We start from the raw sequence: 12782 nt of genomic DNA on the forward strand, positions 1-12782 counted from the left end.
ACCAACCTTGGCAGGCCCTCTTCTCTGGGGCATCCAGAGGGTGAGATCATGAATCTCCCTGGTTCCAGCCAGTGGAGTTGAGGGTATCTGTTACTTTCAGCTCAAAGCATCCTCTGATGCTTAAGGAGATAGACTACGGAGGGGGTCTGGCATGATGTCTTATACCCAGGTCGTGGCAAGTGGGGAGAGAGGGGCCTCCAAAATCCTTACAAATCCTAAATCATGGGTAGACACTCTAATGACTGAAGGGGTGAGAGAGAGGAAGCAGGACCCAACAGTTCCTGTTCTAGGTTGGCTTTACACTCAACTTGCTGTGTGGCTGTGGGGAGGCCATCCCCCTCTTTGAGTCTTAGCTTCATTATCTGTGAACTGAAGGGGTTGGACTAGATGTTCTTTTAGGGCCCTTCCAACTCTCTGATTTGCTGATGAATTGTCACCTGTCTAAACCCATCAAGTTGCTTTACTAAAAAAAAAAATAAAGTGTGTGTGTGGGGGGGTGGCAACTAAAGTTTGGGGGTGGTAGATGGGCAGTTTATTCCAGTGACCGCCTTTGTGTCACCAAGTCTAGCAGAGATGAATGTTTTCTCTACAGAAATGGGGCAGAAGGATTTGGAATTGTCCATTGTCACAGAGATCAGGGAGAGAGGCGACGGGGAGATCACGGAGTTTGTGGCGACTGCTTACCACGCTTGTGTGGTGACTCAGCTCTGAGGACCGCGCAGAAGATGCTGTTCACTCCATTACAGGGCAGGGGTGGGTGTCGGGAGGGCAGGCATTCCACAGCCAGCTGCTGTGGCAGTTTGATCCCTCTGGCTAAAGAGTCCTGGAGACAGAACAGCTTTGCCAACTCTGTGCAGCAAGAAATACTGGATCACTTTAGGCTGTAACATCTGCCTTATGTTCATATCCAAAGCAAACATTAAGCTAAATTTTAAGATGTAAAATATTTATTCAGCGTTCCTTCTTATCTGTCTTTCTTTCGCCTTACCTCTCTGTTGGACTCAGTTTCCTACTATTCCTGACATTCCCACCCCACACCCACTCCCACCCCGGACACTGTACTCTGGATATTCCTCCAGACCTGTCCTTTCTCAACAGGCTCTGAAATTGCCTTTTCCTGTTTTAAATCCCAATCCACCCACATTGGTTTTTGGAGTGGATTTGTCTCAGATAAGCGTCACAAAGATAATCCGATTTGACAAATTCACACTGAAATGTGGATGATTGCTGGGTTTTTGCTAACACCACCTTTTCTTCCTACATTCCTTCCTTTCCTTTTTCCTTTTATGAACAGGAAAGAAAGTTTGTTTTTATGAAAACTTTCTTTTCATAAAAAGTTTACTGCATTGAATGGATTGCTAATTGTCAAAAACATTGGGTACCCACAGTGTGAGGGATATAAATGATAAACGTCTAAGTATAAAAAAAAATGTAATGTATTAATGAGAGGTTAGAGGCAGTTTCACTTACTCAGTTATGAAATAAAAGCCTAGGGCAGTATTTTTAACAGAACAAAAATATTAGTATGCATCACATTTTAATAAAGGTGAATAATATTAAAAAAAAAAAAAATTGGGTACCATAACAGAAGTAAAAGGACTGTTTTCTGGCAGGGGGGAAAAATTGGAAGAGGTAGACATTGGGGCATGTATTCAACTTACTCTTTTATGTGCCAATTTTTTTGTTAATCTCAAAAACATTCTACGTAGTCAGCAGATAAACTTGGCTTCTAGATGCTATAAGTCTAGCATTCTTACCTAAGAATGTTAAAAATATCCTAAAGTTGACATACACACTGGACTGGAGGTAGAAGCAAATAGGGTTGGGTAACTGTGATCAATTTATCATGAAGGGAAAAGGGATGAAAATGGCAGAGACCTGGCTTGTCTGGGCTGCACTGAGATTTGGACAGTCCCCAGGGACTATAAAGAGAGTATACATATACTAAGTGAGCCTAATCAGATAGCCACTGTTCTAATGCTTTACTTGTATTAACTTATCAATCCTCTCAAACACATCCGTGGGGTAGGCATTACTGTTATCCCATTTTACAGATGAGAAAACTGAACCACAGAGAGCTAAGAACTTTCTTACACTCATACAGTAGCAGAGCCGGGTTTTGAACCTTGGTATTGTGGCTCCAGAGCTGTGCTCAGACTGTGCTGTTTTCAAACCTGTGATATGAGGGACTATGCCCCTTGTCCTGGCTCATGGTATTTTAGGGGCCTACCTTCATCTAAACCCTTCCCCGTTCTTCCCATCAAAATGGTCCCATCCTATGCTCTATCTATCTGTCTCATGAAATGAAAATGTACTTAACCAATGCTATGGTGGAAAAGGTGAGTGTTGTACTTTAGTTATTTAGAAAACATTTTCTGCTTATTTGCTCCATGTCTAGCAAAATACTAACTACTGTGCAGAGTCAGATCAATGCCATATGGTCCCTTCCTCAAGGAGCTCAGTAGTCAACTTCAAAAGATCAATGTAAATAATTATAATGCTGGATAGAAAGGGATGTGAGCTAGAAAGGATAGGTACAAAAACAAAAGAGATTATAGCCGGTGCGGGGTGCGGGGTCTGCTCTGGAGGGTGATGATGTAGCTTTGAGCTTGACTTTGAAGACTAAGCTAAAGGAAACGAGCAGTCCCATTGGCAGAAACATCATGAGCGAAGGCCTAGAGATAGAAAAGCCTGAGCAGATTGGAAGAACGCAAAATGACCCTGTTAGGCTGGTGCAAAGTGAACAGACAGTGGGGGGTAGGGGTTGAGCGTTGCCCCCAGATGAAGTTTGGGTGCAGACTAGAGACTGAAGGGATTCGTTTTTTACCTTTTAGGTGTCATACACCTTCTAGATGTCATGACATTCTGACAACAGCACTTTAGATCCTCGATTCTCAAACTGGGTTCCCCAACTACCCGGGGGTACCCAGCAGTGGACTGAAAGCACCAAAGCCACAGGGTGGTCATTGTACATCTTCTTGGAGCAACGTTTTTATTTGATGGATAGTATTTCAAAACTTTCCTCTCGTATGAAAACAAATAAATTGCGGCACAGAATGTAACATTTGCTATCATTTTTCAGATAAAGCAAGAGTCTGCAAATGGACCATTTGGGGCTGCATTTGGAAGTAACAGCCAAACTGTTTAACAACCAGTATGAGCAGCAACCAATTATAACTAAAGGGTCTTCAAGGACCCAGCCATGCCAGAGGTTAACCCTTTGGTTGCTGGATTGTGGGGAAGACTGGAGCCTTCAGAGAAGGGTGGGCAGCAGCAAGAGAAAAGAGCAAGGGGCTCAGGACAGCATCCATTTGCCAACTGGTAGGGAAGTATGTCAGCATTTTAACAACCAGCTGGATATCTGTCCTGGCTCGCCTCCCAGCAGCCCCAGGGAACCCACTGGCTTTCATCTTCCATGAAGACAATGTTTCAGGAAGCTTAGAGGAGAAATGCTTTGACCTAAGGGGTGACTCCATGTGGAAGTTAGAGATCTGAGGGTAGGGGAGAGGTTTTCCAGGGTGCAGTGTGGCTCTAGGGGCCCCCAAAATCACAATGTTCAGGTGACCATGTCCTTAGCCCTTGTCGATGGCCTGGCCTGCTTGCTCTATCCAGGGCTAATAGATCCAGGGGAGTTCTCATCTCTGAGCAGTGTCCCACTTTCCTGTAAGAGAGCAAAGCCTGCTATGTCATAGCCTCACCCAGTTTCACCTATAAGTATTTGTCTCACAAGTGCTTTGGAGGAAAAAATAAAATCATCCAGACTCTTAGCAATACATCAAGGATACTTGACTGCATTTGAAATATAATGAGTATGCAGCCATTAAAAGACATGCCTCATAAGAATCTTTTGAAAGAAGAAATAAAACAAATGATCCTGCCTTTGTATCTTGCCTCTCAGAGTCAGCGGTGAGCCCCTTGGTGTTCTCCCTAAGTCATAAACTCAGGTATAAATTATAATTAGTAATTAGGTTCCTGAGCGCAAGACAGCAAACTTTCCACCATTCGCTTGGCTACTTCAAGCACCCTTTCCGCCCCCCACCCCCCCTTGCAGGCTTGGTGGAGAGGCAGAGACATCCAGCCCTTCCCACCTGGCACAGCCCACTTCCCAAGATTAAACAGGAAGATGCTCTGCTCTTTTCTCTCAGACCCTTCTTGCAGCCAGAGTTGATGAGGTGGCCCGATTCTGGCCAATAAGACAGAAGGAACAATGTGCTGGGGCTTCTGGGAAAATCTTTGCTCTCTCTCCAAAAGGGAAAGATGATAAGAGGATGCTTTCACCTCCCTTTTCTTTACTACTTCGGACACCATCATGTGACATGAGAATGTGATGTTAGGAACTGTGGTAGCCATCTTGTGAGCATGAGTAGAGATGTGGTTGATACACTGAAGACGGTAGAGATGATGGGTGGGAAGGACCTGGGTCCTTCTTAATGCCGATGAGTTCCTCCTCAACCCCGGAAACCACTTACCTCTACAGGTTTTATTAAGACAAAAATAAATTCCTACTTTTACCCCAGTATTAGTCATGTACTGTTACTTATAGCCTAAAGTCACCTATAATTAGGATAATCTAGACTTTGTTGCTGTAACACATTGATTCACACATCTCAGTGTGTTGAGCACAAAAAGTGTATTTGTCATTCTCTTTAAGGCCATTGAGAATTAAAGTTTATTTTTCATTCCCTTTAAGACCATTGAGAATTGGAGTCGCCCACCATCTTGCGCCTATTTCAGTGCAGCCCCCAAGGTCAATGAGGCAGAGGAAGAGAAAACTGTGGAATTACATGGGCTGTGTTAAAGATCAGGTCTGGAAGTGGCTTACATCACTTTCGCCCACTTCCCATGGTCCCTGCTCAATCTTACCGCATGGAGCAGGAGGCAGAGGGGAGGGCACTGAGAAATGAAGTTTCCTCGTGGCTACATACAGCACTGTCTCTGCCACACGTCACTTCCTAAATGACACACTATCTTGTCTATGTTTCTTCCCTCAGAATATAATTCACTTATTGAAAAGATATGTACTGCACTTCCTTGTGACAGGTGAGCCGTAGGGAATATAAAAGGAAGACTTGACTATCTTCTATTCCATCACATCCCAGTCCTCAGAGCATACAGCACAAAGGAGACACTAAATTAAGTAGTAAGTAAACACATATAATATATTGAAATAGGCATGTATATTAATATTAAATTATATTAGGGTATACATATGTATAGTTAATATATATTAATATATTCTAATCCATGAAGCATTCTTGTCCTCAAGAAGCTTAGCATCTAGCTGGCAGTCGGATCAGTAGCTAAGATGAGGTACCACGTAGCAGACACTCACAGAGGCAGCAGTACAGTGGTGGGGGTGGGGCTCGGAGGCACACAGGCTAGCTTGGCCAGCAAAAATCAGGGAAGGCTTCCGAGAGGAGACAGCATGCAGCCAGGGTCTTAAAGGATGAAGAAGAATTTGTCCCAACAGAGAAAGAGGGTGTAATGGGAAGTCTGGGAACACCGGAGAGCACGTGTAAATACATGGCATTGTGAAAAGGCCTGGCTGGTAGGGGCATAGCCAAGAGAGCCTCTGTGCATCTCGAGGTCAGGGAGACGGTGTGGAGCAGCAGGTTTTAGGGATGGGGGCAGAGGATCTAAGGCGCTAAGGCAGAGGGCCTCAACCCTGACTGTACGTTGGAATCACTTGGGTAATTGGTTAGGGGATCTCCCCTGCCTCTAACCAATTAAATAAGATCCCCCTTGGGCTGGGCCGTGGGCATCAGTAGTTTTTAGAAGTCCTAAGGTGATTCTAATGGGCAGCCAGGGCTGAGCGCCACCTTTCCAGAGATTGGCTGGGGAGAGTTTTGTCTTACTCAGAAATTGAACTGGAGTCCTGGAGGAAGGTGCTTCTCTCTCCTCCCTCACTAGTCTCAGGCCCCTAAAAAGGAAGTCTTTTAAGATCAGGTTGGGGGGCAAGTGAGTTGCCCAAATGTTCCTTTGTCATCACTTTTTCTACCGCTCATTGTTCCTTCTCTGCCCAGGTGGTCCCCCATCTCCACTTACCTGCGGCACCCTGGGGTCTGAGAGCAGCTGTGCCGACAGCTGGCAGGAAATTTCTCAGCTTCAGGCGGCTCCTGAGACAGAGACAGGACAGATGCCAACTTCCGTTCCTGATCAGTTACCTGGTATAAGGAGGCCCCTCCCCACGCAGAGGTGGTCCCTAGGCCCCGCTCAGTGTACAAACAACCTCCTCTTCCATGCAGCATGTCCTGCCTTGTGCCTTGAAGCCACTCAGACCAGCAGATGTCAGAAGGATCCCTGTAAGACTGATCAACACAGAATGCTCTGGCTTTGGCTATTTATTCAACAGATATTATTTATCTAACAAATGGTTCTCCCATTTGTTAGATTGTACCATCTGGGACAATGTCCCCCTTTCTCCTTCTGCAGCCACGTCCCTGGGCTATTTGCCCCCTCACATCCCTCTGGACATGTTCCCAGAATGCAGACTCATTTTAATAGCAGCCCACAGTGAGTCAGCTCCAGGGACAGTAGAGTGCATTCTGAGGCCAAGGAGGACCTCTGTTTGCATTTGCTGTCTGGTGGGCCAATGGCAGCATCTCGGCACCTGGAGCCTATTGTGCAATTCACTCATCGGTCCTGCTTGTTGCAGGGTGAATGTGAGGCTCTAGTTCTAAGGCGCTGTTACTGATTCTGCCTTCTTGGGTTGCACCTCTTTCTGAGTTTGGATTTCCAGTTTTTGAATAGTCTTTGTGCCTGCGTTCATTCATTCACTCAGCAAATATGTGGAGTGTCTACTTCCCATGTGTCTGCGCATTGCTCTGAGCTGGGCAAACTCCCTGCACTCAGGGAGTTTACAGTCTAGCAGGGGCTATGACGTGGTGAAACCAGCACTGGTGAGCTGTGTGGCCAGCATATGGTTACCTTACCTCTTGGCTGAAGGTCACCCCCAATGGAAACTAGACCAATGGTTTTTCAAACTGGGTTCCTTGGAGCCTTTGCAGCCACTGCAGAAGACCAGGAGCCGTATAGTGAGTGGGCTCTGTTCCTCCTCTCCCTCTTCAACTATGGCAACTCCTATATCTAGATCATATAATAGAGTTCTGCTTAAGATCTTGCGATGGTTAATTTTATACTCATATGTCAACTTGGGTGGTCTATGGTGCCCAGATATTTGGTTAAACATTATTCTGGATGATACTGTGAGGGTATTTTTTTTTTTTTTTTTTTTGATGAGATTAACATTGAAATTGGTGGACTTTGAGTAAAGCAAATTGCCCTCCATAATGTGGGTGGGCCTCACTCAATCAGTCGAGGGCCTGACTAGAACAAAGACTCACCTCCCTCGGCAAGAAGGAATTCTGCCAGCAGACAGCCTTCAGACTTAAACTGCAACATTGATTCTTCCCCGGGTCTCTAGCCTGGTGACCTACCCTGCAGATTTTGGACTTCCCAGCCTCCATAATCACATAAGCCAGTTTGTTAAAATAAATATCTCTCTCATTCATTCATCTTATTGGTTCTGTTTCTCTGGAGAACCCTGACCAATACTCATTTCATTTGAAAACGTTTACCTGCTAAACCGAACTTTAAAACTCCCAGGCTAGAAGATCCCAAGGTCCTTTTCAGTTCTGCTGCTTTGTGATGCCAAGTATTCTTGTCCAGGCTTTACCCTACTGCCCTGCCTCACTCTGGCTTCTCTGCCCTTCTTCTGACCGTTGGTGTCCCTCTGACCCTTGAATGTAGCTTCCTCCCAGATTCCAGGTGTCTGCCTTGTTTGGGCCTTGGTTGTCTGGGTCCTGACTTAATAACAATTGCAATTTAAATGTGTCCAGTGATTCACTGTTTTCGAAGCGAGTTTCAGACATTATCTCATTTAAGCTTCACAATACCTACCTTACACATAAGGATGTTGAGGTTAGGATAGCTTAAATGACTCGTCCAAGGTGACACAACTAGTAAATAACAGAGTTCAATGTCTTTGGACTCAAAATTCTAGGTGTTTCCTTCTGCACCATGTTATCAGCCCACTTAATCTGTTAAATGCCTAGAGAATTCTAGGCATTTCATATTTCTTCTGCAGAGGGGGTCTGGAGACTCTACCCCTGGGGGAGAGAATGACTTGCTCCCTGATTTCCAGAATGAGCAGGTGGAAGACCCTTGAAATAGTGAAAAGTGACCTCTGATGAACGGCAGCAGTGCTTGTTAAGCCAGCACCCTCTGGAGGTGGCCAGGTTTCCCAGCTTTCACTGGTAGAGTGTCCATGATTCATAGCAATGTGGGGACATCACAAGCCTGTGAGAAAACAGTAATCATCAGCTGTGAGGTTGACATGAGATGATGGAGCTGCTCAGTTGAGTTGAGTTATTGTGCTTTCCTGGGGCTGTTCATGCAGAGTTGACCTAGTGAGGTTATCAGTTGCCGTAGGGCTGTGGGTGGAATCTCAGCAAGATGCCTTTCCTGGGATGGGGCCTGGCGTGGGGGTGGGGACAGGAGTCCTCACAGCAGGAGCCGTGTTGTTGCTGTGTGCCTGAGCATGCATGCGGGAGCTCAGGGGCAGAGGGCTGAGTTAGCCATCCTTCTCAGTTCATGAGGATGCCACCTTTCTCTCAGAGGCCACATCCAATCTGTCGGAAAATTCTTCACTGTTATACCCAGACTCTGTCAGTGCCCTTCTCACCACTCCTCCTGCTCTCTCTGGTTGGAGCAGCTTTTGTCATTTGTCTGCTTTATTGCAGTAGCCTCCTAGGAGACCATTCCATTCCCTCCTTGCCCCCAACCCCACAATCTATCTTCAACACAACAGCAAGAGTGATCCGGTTAAAAGGTCAGTCTCTTTTCTGCTCAAACCATGTACAGCTCCCAATTTCCCTCAGTGTAAAAGCCAAAGTCCTTACAGGGGCGTATGAAGCTCTGCGTGGTAGGGTCCCCGTCACTTCCCTGCCCTCTGCTCCCAGCACTTGTCCCTTCCACTCACTCTGCCCCAGCCACGGTGGCCGTCTTACTGTTCTCCATCACCAAGCTCATGTACCTCTTCCAGGGCTGGATACAGTCCCTCTGCTGGAAAGTTCTTTCCCCAGATTTCTGTATGGCTTGTCCCTCACCTCCTGTGCTCCATGAGGCCAGTGCTGCCCACCTTATTTAAAACTGCAGCCTCCTCCCCACTCCACCCCAGCCTCCTTTACATTGCTTGGCCTGAGCTATTCGAGCCCCTGAACTGGGCTGGCTCCCCTGGACCCTAGTGACCTATCTGGTCCCAGCTCCTCCCACCCCCTGGGGTTTCTGCTGCCAATCTCAGTCTCCCTGGACCAGGGCTTATGGAATCCCAGCCAATCACATCCTGATGACTATGGTGTCCTCCAGGCCCCTGAACTTTGGGGGTGTGGGGTCCCACTCAGGACCGCAAGAGTCAGCTAACTGCTGCTGAAGCAGAAGCCACACGCTCACTCACTCTGCCGCCCTACCTCTTCTCACTAATGAGTGTTTCAGAGGAGCTTTTCCAGTTGAAGGCTTTTTTTAATCCTAAAAAGGGAAATTACTTGGCTTAATTTAATTTGCTTAATATTTCTGTTAAAAAACGAGGTTCAATTAAGAAACCCAGAAAAATCATAATGTTCATGTAACAGAAGAATAGAATCTGAGCTCCACCAATGCATTTTTTTCCTCTTTCCTGGTTTTGTTTTTTTAACGCCCGTCTGGCTAAGTGAATTACTGATCTTTATTAGATGCTTTAATTACAGGTTGTTAATGAAAATATTACTGAAATTAAAGTCAAATATGTTAACCGAGGAAAAAATTTTATGCATCACTAAAATAACCAAATTTCTAGACTTTGTCGATATGGTCAATTGAAAAAGCACCTGAAAAATTAGTCCCTTAATTGTGATAGAGTGACAGCCTTTCTATGTAGGGCTGGTCTCTCTGAGGCCTGAGGTGAATAGATGTCACCCTCATATGATAAAGACTTCACAGATATGGGCCAACTCTACACACACCTGGGCAAGCCCGGCATAGAAGCCCAACTGCCAGAGTGGGTTAACTCTGCAACAACCCAGCAAACCCTTTATGCTAAGGGCACAAACGCAACCCCAATACACATACTACACTAACTGCTGAGTCTGCAGATACTCTGTGTGAAAATTCAGAATCTCTGCATGCATTTGATGAATATCAAAACCTTGCATTTCCTCTCCTTAAACACGCTGACATGCCACATAAACAAGGTCTGGTTTTGATGAAGCAGGGCCAGGCACTCAGGATTTTCCTCTGTGTTCTGGGGTGCCCACTTCCCAAGGGATTGCTGTAGGTGTGTTCTATAGCCCCTTTCCGTTCTACTTCCTTCCATAGCCTCTTGCAGTGGTGCTTCACACAGCTTGGTCAGCTCTTTGGGAAACAACGATTTTCCTCCAGGGTGAGACAGTCTCAGGGGATGAGCTAGGTACCATATACTACTGGGCCTCATGTTTTAAGCCACCTTGACTCACTTGACATGAACTTGGGTCTTTTTTTTCACTGACAAGACATTTTCTCCTCTCCCTAGCGGCCATTCTGTCCTTTCAAATTGGGCCTCAAGTTATGATTTCTAAATTTTGAATGAAAACTACCCTTGATGGGGCTTCCAGGGCTGGCTGTTACAGAAGATGCTTGTAGTATGAGGATGTCAAGCCACCAGGCTTGCTGGAATTCCTGCACCCCCACTTACTGTCTGTGTGACCTTGACAAGATCGTTAAAAGGTCTAAACCTCAGTTTCCTTAGCTTTAAGGTGTCGGACAATTACAACCTTCCATCCCTCTTAGTTCTCTCTCTCAGCTCATCAGCCTGCTCAGTGCTCCTCTCCTAAACATATTTTTATTTGGCCCAGTGCTGTACCCTCTTTCTTTCCTTTTCCTCTTTCTCCTAGAAACTTAGTCTGCCTTCCTCTGCCCAGGTCTTCAAGTCCCATTTACTCATCAGTCAGTTTTCTAGTGACAAATCACAAAACCTACTTTAGCTAGTTTAAGCAGAAGAGAAACAGAGGGATCCCAGGGACCTCTGGGAAGGCCAAAGAAATGCTGTAGCCTGCACACGGGGAGCAGTGCCCACAGCCCACCGCTGGTCTACACTGGAGGCTCTGCTAACCCCAGCTGCTGAGCCTGAGATGTGGTTGGCACCACTGACTATTGCCTCTGAATGCCACAAAAATCTGGAACTGCTGACCCCAAAGCTGACACTTCCCTGCCATCCTAACGAGTGAATGAATTCTATACACACTTGTTCCCTTACCTTGCTTTCTTCCACACCCAGTGCCTCACTGGTGTGGCTGATGGGTAGAGTCCAGGTCACGTGGCTGTGCCACAGCTTCAAGGGCAGCTGGGAAAGAGAGGCTTCTTCTTCTAGTACAAGGTGAGAAAGTACCATGCATAGGAAAGGTGTTCAGGGAATGCTGGCAGGTGCAACAAGCATTAACCACTCGCTTACTCACTGCCCCGGGTCTTTAGCCTCTTCTATTGCTCTACTGACATGCTCTGGGGAGACCACCATGCTGGGCATCTTCTCTTTGTACCTCCATGTCCATTGTCCACCTTCCTCCTTCCTGCTCTCTGTCCCCAGAGACTCACCTGGAACACTCGCTCTACCTGATGCCACACATGTCTCCTGGCTTCCAGTTGGGTGTGGCCAATGGGGACCCTTAGCTGGAGACTGGAGGTCGGGAGATTTATCTACCCAACTTCCTACCTGTGGGTTCTCGCTAGGCTGGCTGTGTCTCTCCACCAACTTCATGAGCCTGTCAGACAGCCCTCTCCACCCAGCCCTTCCTGTCTCCAGGTTTGTTAACTCCTCCCTCTTCTTGGTCTTTTGGCCCAGGTGGTAACTGCTTATGATGTTCCACTGCTACCCCTCCCAGGGCACTGCCTTCTCCTGGGCTTTTCTGCACTATGCCCCACTGTTATCAAGGCCCTTCATTAAACTCTCCTTAAATTACCCAAATTAAAAGTGCCATCTTTGTCATGCAAGGACTCTGATAAGACGGCCATAGTTACCTCCACTTAGCCAAAGCTGGTGGACACTTTTCAGTATAGATATTCCTCAATCACTGGCTGCCTTGGACCTTGGAGCTACTCTTTTCTTGGTCGCCTCTGCTCCCTTGGCTTCCAAATGTCTGCCTGTATTTCATTAGTCTCCTTTCCAGGCATCTCCTCTTTTGTCCCCTTGTGAGCATGGCTGTTCCTTGGGTTTGTAGTTATAGATTTTCCTCTTTTTCTCAATATGATCTCTGTCGTTGAGCTCATCCACTCTCTTAGTTTCAACCCCATCTTTTTGCTGATGTCTCGCAATTTTACATCTCCAGCCTGTCCCCAAAGCTTGATTAAAAGTACCTATTGGAAACATCTGGATGTCACTTGAATATCATCCACTGTTTCATCATCCCCTCTCACTAATGACTTCTAACCCTGTATCCTAAATCTTAATTAAAACCAACACCGCCCCTTGAGTCACCCAAGACAGTCCGGAGACCATTAGGCTCTTCCTTTTCCCTCCCTGACCTTTTCCCATCTCTTTCCCTACTTAAGCGTTTCTTGACCCAGTCCTCTGTTGCCAACACTACTACCAGTGCCTTACTCATATCTAAGGTGAAATGCAACAGACTCCTCCTTTCCAGCCTCCTAGGTTTTAGTCTTGCTTCGTGAAAGCCACTGCCCTCCTTGTAATCAGAGTTATGTTTCTAAAATGCAACTGACATTAGATTCCACTAAAAACTCTTTAAAAAAAAATTTATTGAGGCATATTAGGGAACAGT

Source organism: Rhinolophus sinicus, chromosome 2 (genome assembly GCF_057876585.1).
Source record: "Rhinolophus sinicus isolate RSI-liver-muscle chromosome 2, RSI-T2T, whole genome shotgun sequence".
NCBI classification, from domain to species: Eukaryota; Metazoa; Chordata; class Mammalia; order Chiroptera; family Rhinolophidae; genus Rhinolophus; species Rhinolophus sinicus.